Source organism: Eleutherodactylus coqui, chromosome 13 (assembly GCF_035609145.1).
Source record: "Eleutherodactylus coqui strain aEleCoq1 chromosome 13, aEleCoq1.hap1, whole genome shotgun sequence".
Classification (NCBI taxonomy): domain Eukaryota; kingdom Metazoa; phylum Chordata; class Amphibia; order Anura; family Eleutherodactylidae; genus Eleutherodactylus; species Eleutherodactylus coqui.
In genome coordinates this window covers 19,010,575-19,027,164 of record NC_089849.1, presented here as the reverse complement: position 1 = coordinate 19,027,164, position 16,590 = coordinate 19,010,575, and positions in this window count along the sequence as shown.

Below are 16,590 nucleotides of genomic sequence, written 5' to 3'. Positions count from 1 at the left end.
TCCCTTCCTTTCATCTCACAGTGATTGCAGTAAGGCTTCCCCATGAACCTACACTGTGCAATCACTTCTCTATCGCGCTTCAATAAACCAGTTACTGAAGGAAATGCCAAGATGATGTCTAAGATGACAGATATTTTCTCTAGAAACCTCCAGTTCTCTATTTTCCCAGCTGTGATATTCCAACACTGTAAGAATATGGGAATGGTAGGAGACAAATAATCTCCTGAGTAGAGAAAATTATCTATTCTCCAGCTGGAAGAAATGGAAAAAACAACAATTCACACAAATCAAGGGCGAGTAAATGGGAAATTATGACCCCAAAATAATCTCTAATAATAAAACTGCAGTTGGCATCAGATATAATTGTCATTATCTAGATACAGTCATTGTCAAAAACAAACCTCCCCTAGAAGTTGTCGGAATGGATGAAACTTTCTCTGTGTGATTGTAACACTGATATAAGTAAGTGAGTGCAATATAAGAGCAAAAGGAGAATTTACTGCGGAAAACTAACCCCTTAGAGGGCAGCACTAGTACCCTGTTGCTTGGATACAAGATGTGATGCGGGCGGGCATGGAGGCTCTAGTACCCTGTTGTACTGCCTCTATAGCTTGGATACAAGATGTGATATGGGCGGGCATGGAGGCTCTAGTACCCTGTTGTACCGCCTTTAGCTTGGATACAAGATGTGATACGGGTGGCATGGAGGCTCTAGTACCCTGTTGTACTGCCTCTAACTTGGATACAAGATGTGATACGGGAGGCATGGAAGTTCTAGTACCCTGTTGTACCGCCTCTAGCTTGGATACAAGATGTGATACGGGCGGGCATGGAGGCTCTAGTACCCTGTTGTTCCACCTCTAGCTTGGATACAAAATGTGATATGGATGGATATGGAGGCTCTAGTACCCTGTTGTACATCTTCTAGCTTGGATACAAGATGTGATATGGGTGGCATGGAGGCTCTAGTACCCTGTTGTACCACCTCTAGCTTGGATACATGATGTGATACGGGAAGGCATGGAGGCTGTAGTACCCTGTTGTACCGCCTCTAGCTTGGATACAAGATGTGATACAGGCAGGCATGGAGGCTCTAGTACCCTGTTGTACCACCTCTATAGCTTGGATACAAGATGTGATACGGGCAGGCATGAAGGCTCTAGTACCCTGTTGTACCACCTGTAGCTTTGATACAAGATGTAATACGAATGGTATGAAGGCTCTAGTACCCCGATTTTCTACCTCTAGCTTGGATACAAAATGTGATACGGATGGATAAGGAGGGTCTAGTACTCTGTAGTACCACCTCTAGCTTGGATAAAAGATGTGCTATGGGGGGCATGGAGCCTCTAGTGCCCCATTGTTTCACCTCTAGTGTGAATATAAGATATGATATGGATGGGCATGAAGGCTCTAGTACCCTGTTGTACTGCCTCTAGCTTGGATACAAGATGTGATACGGGCGAGCATGAAGGCTCTAGTACCCTGTTGTACTGCCTCTAGCTTGGATACAAGATGTGATAAGTGCGGGCATGGAGAAATACAGGGTCCATATGGTATTCTGAGGCATATTGCTCCACATTTGCTGTGACTGAGCCTATAGATAATTCAAAGTTGTAGGCTGTGGAAGTTGGCACCTTAGATGGTCCCATACATGTTTTATTGGTGATAAATCTGGTGACTGGGCAGCCACGGAAGTGTGACAATGTTGTGGGGATATTCCTGTGACCCCCTTTGCGTGCGGCTGAGCATTATCCTGCTGGAAAATGCCTTTTGGAAGCCATGAGAAGCAACACATGTGGCTGTAGGATGTCTTGAACATATTGCTGAGCTGTCATTGTCCCTCATACCACTACTAGGGGTGACCGACTGTTGTATGCGATGACCCCCAGACCATCACACCAGTAGTGAGGGCAGTATGCCACTCCACAGCAAAGGCAGGATTGAGGCGTTCAACACTAGCTCCCCAGACACGAACATGGCTGTCATCAGCGCTCAAACTAAACCTTGATTCATCACTGAAGACAATCCAGTTCCACTCCGTAGCGTTCAGTTTCGATGTTCACAATACCACTGCAAATGGAGGTAACAGTGGGTATCAAAGGCAGTATACGTAATAGGTGCCATGAGACCAAATGTCCTTCAGCCAAGTGACTGGAAATGGTTCTGACAGACAAAGGGGCCCGTAACAATGGGACCACGTGTCTGTTAATGGGGGACAACTAAACATTTGGAACTGCTTGTGCTTGTCTGACAATCAGATGATCCTCTCTACTGGTCGTCTGTCGGGGGCATCCCTGCCTGGTCACGTTGTGGTCCCAACAACTCCTAACAGTTTGGTCAGAACGGCCCAGGTAGTGGCCAATTCGTTAATATGACCATCCGGCTTCTCACATCCCAGTAATGTGCCCCTCTCAGACTCTGGTAATGGGATGAAATCTCTTCTCTGAGTCATGGGCCAATCAACCACAGCTTTAATTTTGCTAGAGTCCATCCTCAGACCATCTGAGGAGATGATATATTCAAGGAATTGGATCCTGGTTTGTTCAAACGTACATTTTTCAAGTTTGATATAAAGATGATTCCTTTGCAAATGTTCCAAGATGAGCCAGACATGCCTGCGAAGTTCCAATTATATACAGTATATACAGGGAGATTTATAACTTATACAGCCGTAGAGAGATATAAGAGAAAGAGATATGAGAGAGAAATATGTGAGAAAGAAAGAGATAGATATGAGAGAGCTATGAGATAGAGAGATATAAGAGATAATAGATAGATATGAGATAGATAGATATGAGAGATAGATAGATATGATTATCTATTTATATATATATATATATATATATATATATATATACACAGAGAGAGAGAGAGAGAGTGTCTCCCTCTCTCCGCCCCTGGGTGGAGGCTTGTGTTTTTAAGGCTGGCAGTGACCTGCATTCACTGCCAGTTATTTGGTTTCCTTCAGCATGCTAGCATCCTGCCTCTGTTGGTCTCCAGTGTTGTCAGCTTGTTCTGTCATATCTGTCAGGTTCTCCCATCTGCCTTGGTCTGCTTGTATTGTTCTGTTGGTTGTATCATCTGCCCATCCTGTCGGTATTCTACCTTGGTATGCCAGTGTCCCCTCTCGGTCCCTAGTGAGAGTAGGGACCGCTGCCCGTTGCCTGCCCGGGGTTAGCCAGGAGTGGAGGCAAGTAGGCAGGGACAGGGAGTTGCGGGTAAGTTCTAGGGCATCCCGGGCTGGCGTACCGGTGAGTAGGATGCTGTAACAGGAGCTCAATAACCATGCAGGGAAGAAGTGGCAGGGCCAGGCTTAAATAGTGTGCCTAAAAAAGGGAACTGGGGAGGGACCAGACAGAGGAACTGGATCAAGCCAGAGCAACGACTAGGCTGCGCTTCAGCAGGGGAGCTGTCCAGCAAACTGGATAGCTTAATAGGTAGAGCTGGAGCACAGGAGTTCCCAAGTTCGAGTACTGAAAAAAATCCTCCAAACTCTTAGGGGTCTCAACTCTGCCCAGCTCATCTTTCACTGGCTCAGATATTTCTCATTAGATTGACTGTTCTGGGTGGTATCAGTCACCCAGCAATGAAATTCTACTGTATATTTATTGCTAGGGACCCCACAAACCTTGCTGGCAGTGGCATGCGGACATCAGAACCTGAATTGCACTTTTCCAGAAGTTGCCTCCGTAAACTGTCAATCTCTTTTTGTTGGTCAACAACCTTTCCCTAGTAGGTGGCACAACGAACTCCATTTTGGGTGAGATTATGTTGTAATGATCCGGTTCAGTCCCTTGTCATAACCGGTAGCATGGGAAAGCCAGAGGTTGGTAGACAAGCAGATATTAGTTCATGGTTCAGAAGAGCAAGCAGATAGCATAGTCAGGAAAGCTAGAGTTCTGAACACAGGTAGCTAACAGTTTGCAGTACAGAGGAGCAGGTGATTAATATAGTCATGGAAGCCAGAGGTCAGTACACAGGTAGTTATCAGTTCATGGTACAGATGAGCAGGCGGGTTGTCAGGGAAGCCAGAGGTTAGTTCACAGATAGGTATATCAGGTAGCAGAATGCAGAATCAGCAGGTGGAAGAGTCTGACTACTGGCTGGGAGCATAATAATCACACAAGCAACTGGAAGAAGGCCCAGGCTTTTATTGCATGTCCAATTAGAAAACAGGGTAGAACCAAAACAGGAACTAGATCAAGAACACAGGAACAGGGCTAAAGTTCAGCAGTGGAGCTGTCCAGAAGGCTGGATAGCTCAGCAGGGAAAGCTACCTCTTAAAGCACGGGAGCTCCTAAATTTTAGCCCTGACACTCTGAGAGCCTTTTTATAGGCCAAGGGTGGAACCACCTTTAGGGCTTCAGATGACAAGACCATTCATCCAATGGCACCACAACTCTCATCATTTACATATCAGCCTGAGATATAACTGCATGCCGAGTTTTGCAGCAAAATGACAACTGCTTCTGGGGGTGGGATTTTTTTTTTTGACAAAGTTTAACCTAAAACCTAACATGTTAAATAAACTGTGTTAAATAATCCTGTACTGATCCCGAGTCTATTGAAACCAGTGGCGAAAAACAGAGACATTTAATTCCATTTTTTTACTCCAAAAATGGAACAGAGAGATGGAAAGCCCTAATGGAGGCCTAAAGCATGTGTGAACAAGCCCTAACAACCTCTCTGAGCTACAATGATGTGCTGGGACAGAGAGTTCTTTCTGCAATGGCCTGTCTACTACATAAAAGAGTGGAGAAAAAGCACAAAATCAAGAAAGAAGCAGTATGCAAGCAATATTTTTTCTTAAAGGTTGGGTAACCCCTTTAAGCCAAGAACTGGGGGATTTTAGCTTGGAAAAGTACAGAATTTTAATTACAGCTCTGAAGTATACTACAGGCTGGAGCTGTAGAAGAAAAGTAGTACACAAAATTCCTCAGCTGTTCATGTAGATTAATTCTACTTATTAAGTGTTCAGAGGTGGATATGTGGCTCATCATGGTGTAGATTCCACTAGGGGATGTAATCGTTCTGCAGGAATATCGGCCCCTGCGGACAGGAAGCTTCTTGTTGTTGCTGCAGTTTAGTTAGAGGTGCTGACATGTTCTGACCAGCTGACGGGAAGGGGTCATCGATTCATACAATCCAAAAAAAAATGTAATGAGTAATGAAAACAGCACAAGTGCTTTCTCTTAATGAATTACACCATTTTCCCAGTAGACCGCAATGTTTTTCAATAAAGGTGACTTAGGATTTTGAGATGGCGATGCTTTGACAATCTGATATCCAATTATTTCAAATGGGAAAACACTTTGTAATGATTGCTCCCAGGAGACGACTTCCAGAAAATCCTTGTCACAGTAGTTGTAATTGATTGTACGAGTAAGGACTACATAACGAGGACTGTTGGCCTATTCATCCGGTTGTCATGGAGAATACATAGACTAGTCAGCTTACAAATCAACAGAGTGGCCTTAGGAAGTTGAGGGTCATCATCTGCATATAGAGTCATGTAGTCATAACTACCTGTAACTTTATTTGTGTTTAATCTTTTTGCCTGCTGTTTTGTTATTACCGGTAGCACAATAATCTGTATAAGTTCTGGTGAAAGTTTTCATTATCCTTCAAATTCACACCAACATGAGGATACAATCAAAATGAAGTTGATATGCTAATGTCCCCAGGAGAACATCATGTCAAAAAATGCATCCGATAATGGATTCCAGGCCCAACGTTCATGTGTTATGTCTGCAGTTCTTAGGGCTGATCACCCATGATGGTGACCAGGGACTGAAAACTGTTAAATAATGGGACTTGGCTTTGTAGGCAATATTTTCTTCAGAACTGAGACACGCTGATAAGTCTGCTGCTTGTGCTAAAGTTTACATTCTAAGAATATTTGCTAGGATAAATGGAAAACAGTTTTTGCATTTTCTTTGTTTTCTTCCTACTCCTTTTCCTCTTATTCCTTCTCGTAATCCTCATATTCTTACTACTCCTCCGCCATCTCATTTTCCTTTTCTACGTCTTTCACCTGTTTGTCTTCTTCCTTCGCCTCTTCTTCTTTCTCCCAATCTTCCACTGCTTCTTTCTTCTCTTCTTCCTACTTCTTTCCTTCTTCCTCCCCCTATACCTCATTTTCTTAATGTATGTACTCCCATATCTTTCTCTTCCTCCTCTTCTTCCTTCTTTCTCCTTCTCCTCCTCCTCATCTTCTTCCTCCCTTCCGCATCATTTTCCTTTCGTGCTCATTTGTCTTCCTCTTCTTCTTCCTCTTTTTTTCTATTCCTCTTCCTCCTTTTCCATCTTCCCCTATTCTTTTTCCTTCTTGTCTTCCCCCTCCTCCTCCTTAGCATCTTCCATTTCCATCTCCTCCTTCATGATCTCCCTTTTATTTTCCTCTCCCTCGTTGATCTCTTCTTTCTCCAATTGTTTCCTTCTTTTCCACCTCTTTTGTCCCCCACTCTTTTTTCTAATCCTCCGCCTTTCTTCTTTCTTTTTTCCTCCTCAGTTGCTTCCTCTTCACTGTATTGCTCCTCCATTCTTCTCCTATTTCTTTTCTATTTCTTCCTGTTCTACTTCCTTTTCCTTTTTTGTTTACCTTCTGTCTTCTCCTTTTTTATTTCTCTTTCTCTTCTTTCTTATCCTCTTTCTATTCATCCTCTTATTTCTGCTTTTTCTTCGCTTCTATTTCCTTCTCTACTCCTCCTCATCCTCCACCACCTTTTCCTTCACTTTCTTCTCTCCTTCCTTCACCTCCACCTAATTTTCTTTTTGTACTCCAACATCTTTCTCTTCATCCTCTTCTTCATCCTCTGCATCTTTCTCCTCCCCTTCCACCTCATTTTCATTCTGTAATCCTTCTTTCTCTTCTTCTTGTTCTTCCTTTTTCTTCTCTCTCCCCCTCTTTCTTATCCTCTTAATCCCCCCTTTCTACACCCTTTTCATCCTTTGCTTCTTCTATTTACTTTTCCTGCTCTATCATCTCCTATACTTTTTTGCTTCTCTTCTCCCTCTTGTTTTCTTCTTCTTACTATTCTGTTTCCTTCTTTTCCTCCTTTTTTGTCTCTTCCTCTTCTACCTAATCCTCCACCTCTTTTTCCTCTATTGATTTCTCTTTATCTTATGGCTCCTCCTTTCTTTTCCTATTTATCCTCCTCTTCCATTTCCTCTTCTTATCCTCCTTTTTTCTTCTTCTCCTTCCTTTTTGTCTTCTTCCTTCCTCTACTTCTCTTGCTTCTTTTCTCCCATCATCACTATTTGAACTACATAAATTGCCATTTCACTTTCCAGTATGATTATTGAGAAGCACAGTCTGCACAACTATTATTATCATGAAAAATACCAAAAAGCCCAACACCAACCCCGATGCATCCCATCAAAGTTAATAAGGCTCTTCTATCTTTTGAATCCAGCAGTGGTATTGCTGATATCCAGGGGCGTAGCTAAAGGCTCATGGGCCCAGGTGTAAAAGTTGAGCTTGCCCATACAGCCCCCCTCGCAGCTACTTTGCTCAGCTTCTGGCCGTGGTCCACCACAAAAAAACATACACACAGAGGCGTAACTTGAAGCGTCTGGGCCCCAATGCAAAATCTGTAACAGGGCCCCCAACTATAATACTTTATTCATACTACTAGGCTTACTACCTATGCGTATATGTCATTATTTATTACATTCACTCAAAGTCAAAAAGTGTAAAAGGGGATGAAAAAACCCTTCCATACCTTTGGAACTAACCCCATCAATGTTAGTAGTGAGGGGGCCCCCCTAGCTTATGGACCCTAGTGCAATTTGGACCCTTTTCACCCCTATAGCTATGCCACTGTTGCTATCATTACCATTTTTCCTGTTAATAGGGTGTGTACCTACATACACCGACACTATCCCATCACTGCTGGCAATGTCAAAGTGATTTGAGGCCATTACAATTGCCATGGGGAATGGCAACACTCAGCTGACACTTTTTTCATACATTTCCAGGAGGAAGAACAGAGAAGCTGCACCATTCCGCCGAAAAGATGATCTAGAGTACTTACGTCATCAGAAATACAGTACATGCATACCCTACTAACATACATGTCAGGAGAGTTGTGGGTTCATCTTTAAAGGCCTGTGTTGTACATAGAGACCAGAGATGGATCACTCACTAAACGATTGCATCCTTTCTCTCTCCTACCTGATAGCATTTCATAATGGACTTCCGTAAAAACATGTCTGTTACAGGACGGATGAGCTAATTTTTATCTAATAAGAGATATGACACAGTAAGAGACTGTAAGATATCGCTCTCTCATCCTCGCAGCATTTGCAAATTTAGTCCAATTTGTGGATCATGAGGCGGATGGAAATTCAAGTCTGTCAGGTGGTAAATTGGGTGTGTGGGAGTCTCAACTAACTCCCAGACTTCAATCTGTTGTAAAATGTACTTTATTTAATAAGTTGCTGCGCTGGGAACGATCCAGACAACATTACTGGCGAGATAAATGGGAATGTAAAACGGAGTCACCTCCATTTTATTAAAACTCGTTTTGCTGCTTGCTGATTCGCAAATAGATTCTAACAATGTAGATATGAAGCGTCAATAATTTACCAAAAGTCAAGTTTTAAGTTCTGGATGTTAAGGAGGAGGATTCAGTATTTGTTCCTGTGCTATGATGTATATCCTATACTTGTATTTTCTGGAAAGCTCAAGTAATTGCGGCTTAAATGAGAAAAAGTCTTTTTATTTGATATACGACCATGTTATTTTTTTTTTTGAAGGGGGGGGGTGTTGTTGTTTGTGCGTTGCAGACAAAAGAACAGTAGAGTACGGAAGAAGGAAAAAGCAGATGCTGCAATGGCTCACCTGAAAAGCCTGGTATCGGTTATCCCTTGGATAGTTCATGAGTAGTTGATGGATGGGGGTGTGCCATTTAGGACCCTGTCCATCAACTGATCATCCAGCGAATGGCAGCTTCACCCTCATTGAAATCTGTTGGAGCACCAAGCTTCTCCTACACTTTTTGCTCAAGATCATGGTCAGGACACTGTGTCCTGTCCTGAAAAATAGAAGTGTATGGCATGATCAGCCAAATTCAGCTAATCATTCGCCACATTGAGCAAACCCAGGTTCATGTTGATCTGTCTTCCTAAAAGATGGGTAGCTTTCACATATAGGCACTCACCCATCCTGGTAGTGGAGAGGAGAACACTATGATCATCACTTTTCGGGCCAAGGGGGTGTGCACCATCAAGATGGTTTCAGGAGGCGTGAAAATGCCTATGATGTTACGGACCAGATATAGACAGGAAAAAGGAAGGATTCCCCTCCTCAGGTGTGACAGTGTCCTTTGTTGCATAGTTTACTCTGGCACGTTGCTAGACACAGACTAGTGATTGGCCACTATGTTGCCGATCAAAGTTTCTAGTGTATGGCCAGCATTAGATCGGTGGATGCACCAGGCTTGAAGCAAGGTATTGCAGGAAACACTTGTCTCCAGATTTGTTGGGTCGATCCCATGAAGGGTCCGAGCGCAGGGATTCCTCCACTAGGGTGGGCATAGCAATAACTAGCATCTCCTCAGGAGGAAGGAGTTCTCTAGGCATTGTTAGAAGGAACAGTTTATAACTTGAATCTACAGGCCATGTTATAGCCGCGGGGCGATATTGCAGTTGGCCCAGGGCGCAACGTATGAGTAGCTGCTGCAGCTCCCTGGATAGACCATATGATGACCACATGCTGAGATTCTTGCAAGTTTACTGCAAAAAACACATAACAGGAACAATTGGCATTCTCAATGTAACTCGAGTATGGTAAGTTGTATGGCTCGGCTCTTGTTTGTAACACTTTAATAACCCTTTTTGTGGAAGTTTCACCATAACTTTACAGCCCGTGAGACTCTAGTTGCAGCGTTTCGTTACCCCATTGAGTAAAGGTCAATATATGGAGCCCATCAATCAGCTTCTGCCGTAGGCATATTCCTTGCTTCTCACTTTCCGTCTGCTGCGTCACTCACTGTAGGACCTTTCCCAAACCACCTGACCAGAACCAAGTGTGCAGTACATCCCAGACCGTCCCAAGACTAAAGGCACATCTACAATTATTTTCTTAAACATGAATCCCTATAAAGTGTAATATCATATATCAATAAAGCAGATAGTGATTAAAGAGCACCAACTTCTATTTGGACTACTACTGTATATAATAGATCCCTTTATGGCCACGGTTGAAAGGTTCCTCAATACTCCATATTAGACACCTAAAACGTTCTTAGATATCTGTATTTGTCCACTGCTCAAAGTCACATGAACTCTAAATGAATGACTTAAATGCTATTCCAGCTCGTTCTTTTAAGAATAGACACTGTAGTTGCCACCGGACTCCAGCACTCACCATATCACAAGACGCCATCGCGCAATGTGTCTGCACCCCTACGTTCTCCGAGGTATAGCAGATCGTATATGTGTGCTACACGTGTCATTGGACCACTGGGACTTGAACCAACATTGAAGGCCTGAGTAATAACACTTCAGCATGTCAACCAAACCATTGGGAGGATAGCGCAACAAGTCGCAGCACTCCCAATGACACTTGTAGCATGCATGTGTGATCTGTGCTATGGTGAGCGCAGCAGTCATTTTAAACCTACGATATCTATGAACATTATAGGTGTTTGATATGCCGTACTGAGGAAATTATCATGTGTGGTAATAGAGAGCTCTTTGGACTATTAGAATTATCCATCTTTAGGAACATTATATAAGAGTCCAAATATAAGTTGGTACACTTTAACCCCTTTGTGACCGCAATATGCCTTTTCTACTGACCTCACTAACATCTTTAAATTTGCACATACATCATCAAAGCAGTGGCTTGGTTAACTGACTGATAGCCAGACTCCTGCTCTAACAAACAGGAATGGAGAAACCTCCGATCCTGGCAGTTGTTATGGGAATAAATCATATTCCAGCAGATTTCACTGGTTTGCTCCAGATTGGTTATAATGAGAAGCTTCATGCATGAATATATGCATTTGAACTCACGGATGCTATCCGTCAGCCCCCATACTCTTCTGGTTTATTCAAAGGAAGTACAATACAGATATACTGAATATGACGCACCACTTACATGCATGCCCCCAACATCATAACTCATGATTGGCTTAGTATGTAATGATGCTGATGATTAACATATGTGAACACATAATTCCTATATACCCAAGTAGCATAAACTTTATAAATATTCCAGCTGGATCAAAAGTATGCAATCAGAGATAAGAAGTTCCTCCCCTTGCTAGCTAATAAGGTACCAGTAAAAACTACAGTTCATCATGCAAAAAACAAGCCTTCGCAGAGCTCCATCCATGGAGAAATAAAAAAGTTAGGTGACTTTGAACGCAGTGATGCAAAATGAAATATATATATATATATATATATATATTTATTTTTTTTTTAAAGGGGTTTTATTTTGCAAAAGTGAAAAACCTAGAAAAATAAATAATTTTGGTATTCTCGTAATCATAGCAACCCGCAGAAAAATGTATCATGTCATTTATACTGTATGATTAACACTGTAAAAAATAATGGCAGAATTGATGTTTTTTTTCCTGCCGGCCTAAAAAAAGTAATAGAAATTTTACAATACATTACATGCACACAAGACTGGATGTACTCGCTCTTCTTTTTCCTTAACCCTCCCTTTCTTAACTTAAACAAAAAACTCCACGTATACTTTGACTTTTAAAGTGCGGTAGGCCACAGCTTTGTTAGTTATTTTCAGCCCTTTAAAACTTTTCCATGGTTAAAAAACACAACTTCTCCCATGAGTCCGAAAAGGCATTACAAAGCCTGGTATAACTCAGGCTTGATGAAACGCCCTTCTCCTACCAACTGCTGGCATGGAAAAAACTTTCCGCCTACATACAGCTGTGACAACTTCTGATATCATAAACAGACCTATTAGTCATGACTCTAACAAGCAAAATATCCTTACTCTACTCCAGGGTGGGAGGGTGTCTTCTTATCCACGCTCCTGGCTTGACTGCTGCAACTAATTCCTCCTCTCCCCTTTGCTCCTACTTCTCTCCTCCCCTAATTATTCTCTCTTCACCTCCCTCCCTGCAGGTCGCAGCCCCCCTATTGCCTAACAGTGCCCTCCAGTCGAAAAATTGTACCAAGAAAAACTACAGCTTGCCATGCAAAAAACAAGCCCTCATGCGCCCATGTCGACAAAAGATTTTAAAAAAGTTACGTCTTTTGAAAAGTGGTGATAAAATCCCCCAAAAATCATTAAATCCTAAAGGCCCAAAATAGGCTGTGTCACTAAGGGGTTAAAGACAAGGAATAGTTAAATTGCAAAATATCCTTTCGCACATTTCTGTATTTCAGCTAAAGTCTTCTGCTGTCATATTAGTTTCCCGTTGACGCGCTGTCACTGCTGCTGGACTTCCCACGACTTCTGCAGATGCTACTTATAAATAGGTTTCATTTGGTAAAGATTTATTATTAAAGTGCGCAAAAAGTAATTACGTTAATATGGGAACTTTTTATCTGATCCAAGATGTAAAAGGAAAGCAATGAAATGCAGGTACACAGGGGCACGTACTCACACCGCAGGCATCGTACATTCAGTTACCAGTGTGACCCACCACTTTGAGGTTAGCAGAGTCTTGAAGACCGGTCTTCGTGACGGCACACCGGTGCAGCAGAGGACAGCAATAAAACATCTGAATTCACTGGAGACAGGTGTGAACTATAGATTCTGGACTCTGATGTGCCAGGGCCCCAACTTATTATTATGGTCCATTTATAGTACTACAATCTACTGCATTTGAGGGGCCACTGGGTGACATTATCCACCAAGGCCAGGGTATGACTACACCCTCTGCACCTCCTATAGCTATGTTCGAAAATGGTGTAAATTCCATATTTGGGGCCACTTGTTGGTTTTTCAAAAATCTTTATATATTTTACCATTGCAAGTTATTTTCAAACTAATACACACTGAATGCCACATTATTAGGGACTCCGGCCCTTTCATGATTGACACTTTACTGTACGGAAATTGGATCTATGACCCCGGAGTGCAGAACAAAATCATGTTACAAGTTTTCCGTGGATCAGCTTCAGTGTAAGTCCACATTAGATAGAAAAATCCAATTATTTGAGCGACTTCCAACAAGTCCTGGTCATCGGTACTAGACTAGTCGGGTCAGGATTTCACATTCAGCCTTGTGGGGTTTCCTTGTGCAGAGGTGTTGAGAGTATACAGAGAATGGCGTGAAGAACTTCCAGCAATAGAGGATCCTGTAGATGGAATAACCCATCACCGAAAGGGGTCAGAGGAGGATGTCAGAAATCGTTGTGATGAACAAGTGCACTGTCAGAGAAATTGCAACAGAATACAAGGCTGGTGCTCCCACTAACATGTCTGAACACACAACTTGTCGTTCCTTAACATCGAGGGGCTATAACAGCAGGCGACCAGTTCCAGTGCCATTTAACATAGAGGTGAGACTCCAGCGGGCAAAAGAGCACAAAAATTGTATCACTGAGCAGCGGAAAAACATCTCCTGGTCAGATGGATCCAGATTTCTGTTTCACCAAACTGATAAAAGGTTCAGAATCTGGCACAAGCAGCATGAATCGATGACCCCTTCCTGTCAGCTGCTCAGAAAATGTCAAAATTATCCATCTAATTTGCAGCTAGTGTAAGGAGCTTCCTGTCCGCAGGGGCCGTTATTCCTGCTGAACACTTAGTAGACTCTATTCCACAAGGAAATCATGCGCTTCTAAAGGCCAAAGGAGGTCCAATGCACTACTAGATGGGGCCTCTAATAAAGTGGTCATTCAGTGCGATGCCTAGTGATGCCAATACATGGTTCCATAGTCACTGTTCTTGATGTGGAATCACCACTTCTGAAAGATGTGTGATAGTAAAGTAATTATTTACAACCTGTATTGCCCAAATTTCAGTGCTAGTGTTTCTGAGTTGTCTGGGACATCCCACCTACCCCTTTTTTAATATTACCCGGCACATAGAGGTCCTCCATGCAGAAACCTCACATTGAAGTGGATTTAAGTTTTAACTAGTGTCCATTACACTTAATCCCATTCGCTACCTAAATATATCACCTTGCTTCAGGGTGGGGGTGCTCCGGTGTACAACCTTCTAGTTATCGACAAGTCTCTGGAGAGGAAACGTATTTCATACTTTTGCTTTAACTTTCTTGACATTTAGCTAGTCATGCCTTAGGCTGTGTCCTCCGTGCTGGAGGCAGAGGAATCATTTTTCGGCTTCTTCTTCACACTCCTATGAGCTCTATCCCTCGATATCCTCATTAGTGCGACTGGTAATTCTGGCGTGATTGCTGTCTGCAATATTTATACCCAGTGGGCATGCAGCACTTCTCAGACGCCCTGTGTTAGCATTTCTGCGACGTTCTTTTTAACTTAATGTTCTCTATAATAAAGGATCTCTGTGCTCCCAGTACACCGTGCCGCATTGTACCCCTGTGTTACCGCCGAACAAAACAAAACTCTAGTTGTGTAAATTAAATTATTACCTCGCCATGGAATTAATCAGTTGGAAGCGTTAATGAAGAACAGAAGGATAGCCGGGCTCCAAGTCTGCGATTTAAGACATCTCAGAACGTCTTATTAGCCATCTAATGTCTTGGAGACAGCACTGCGTTTTCTGCTGTTTTCTTCCAATTCCTTGATAGTTTTCTTAAGATGATAAATTAGCGTGGGGAACATACACTTTTAAGATGTTAATCTTGACCCGTTCACACTAGATAAATTTCTTCAATAAATATTCTTAAAGTGCTTATCAGGCACTATCTTGAAAGTGATGTTTTTTACTTTCAGTTGCACATTTATCCAGTGATGCAGCAGCACAGCATTAGCTAAGGTTATACCATTTCTGCCTGCTGGGAGGTCAGTTTAATTATTATTACCTTCTATATTCACCTAACTAAACTACATATCATAAGTGTACAGGATGAGCTGTGGTCTCCTCTATTATACCTGTGTGACAGGAGCTGTGTGATCTTTAGTAACTATGATAGGAGTGTCTATGTCACCTTGCAGGTAGTTTCAGTGGTAGATCCATGTAACAGCATCACACTGACTAAGAAACTGATTAGAAAATGAATTCATAACCCCCATGTAGATTTGAACTGGTCTGAATTGGGATCACATGACCATCTGAGACAAAAAGAGGCCAGGGGTTTCAGAGAGAAAAAACTAACCAAGATAACACCAACTCACTTATATATACTCAGGGATAGCTACATAATGAATGAATGAAAAAAAATATACTGGAGTGTCCCTTTAAGCCCTTTGAAGGTTGAGAACAGAGCACAGATACAGTAATGACATTCGCACCAGCGGCGGGCCAATGATGTAATTAGAACCAGCAGCTCAGCAGTCATTGCATTGATCCCAATCGCCAAGTATTCCTTAGTGGTCTACATAGTAGGAAATTCAAGATGTCTGTGTTTTTGTATCATGTAAATGGACCCGCAGCTTATCCCTCCAGATGGTGACGGATGTGGATACGTTCTGTCACCTTCTTGTCCTTCTTGTGTCCTTCTTTATTCTTTTCTCCTGGTTCTTGCACAAGTCAGCTTGGAAGGTTAAGATGCATAGGACTTAAAGGGGTTGTATAGAATTAGAAAGACTAAGCTACTTTCTTCTAGAAACATCGACCAAACCTGTCCACAGGCTGAACTTCAGCCCCATTGACTTCAATACAGGTTTAAAGTGCTGTGCTTTGATAGGCTGTGGGGAGGTCACAAGGGGGAAAATCCTAAAAAGGAGAAAGAGAGAGAAAAAGAACTGAGCATGATCATTGGGAACCTATTAGTGAAATGATGCCCTGATATAAAAGGGGGCAATTGAGCTGCATAGTGAGCTGTGTGAATGCAGGGACTGAAAGTAACAGTGGAGGAGCTGCTGCCCGACAGGGTGAAGGGGGGAGAAGACGCTAGATAGGGGGACAGGAGGCTGCGGGCTGAGTGGACAGAGAAGAAGAGAGAAGAGACCAGACCAGAACTGTCCCAAGGGCTGAGTGCAAAAGTGGAGAGGAGCACTCCCGACCTCCAGGCAATACTGTAGGATCTCTGGTGTCAACAGAAGCTGTTGCAACCACACACACTGTAAGTGAGGCCGGCCTCAGTAAAACCGTTCTTGTTGCATTATTGTTCATTTCTATTTTTTTGTGTGTTTTCAATAAATATTGTATATTTTGGTTACTCCTTCTGCTGCATCGTATCATGAATCCTGCATTGCTCTACCTCCACTCTCAACCCTAGTTTAACACTAAAAATGAACTGCGGGTATTAGGTAGATTGCGTCAGCCATCATGGACAGCCAAAAATGGGACCCAAAAAATGGACAGACAGGAGAGAAGAACAAGTGCAGATAATGTATCCCCCCTTTTGCGGTCCTCGAATTGGAGGGTCATCTTAACTTTTTTATTTTTATTCTCTTCAGAAACTACTGGAAAATGTATAATAAACCCGCAGAATTCGGTGCTTTCCCAGCAAATATTTTACCTAATGGGCTCGTTTGTACCATAAAGTAGCCATGTTTTTCTAATTCTCT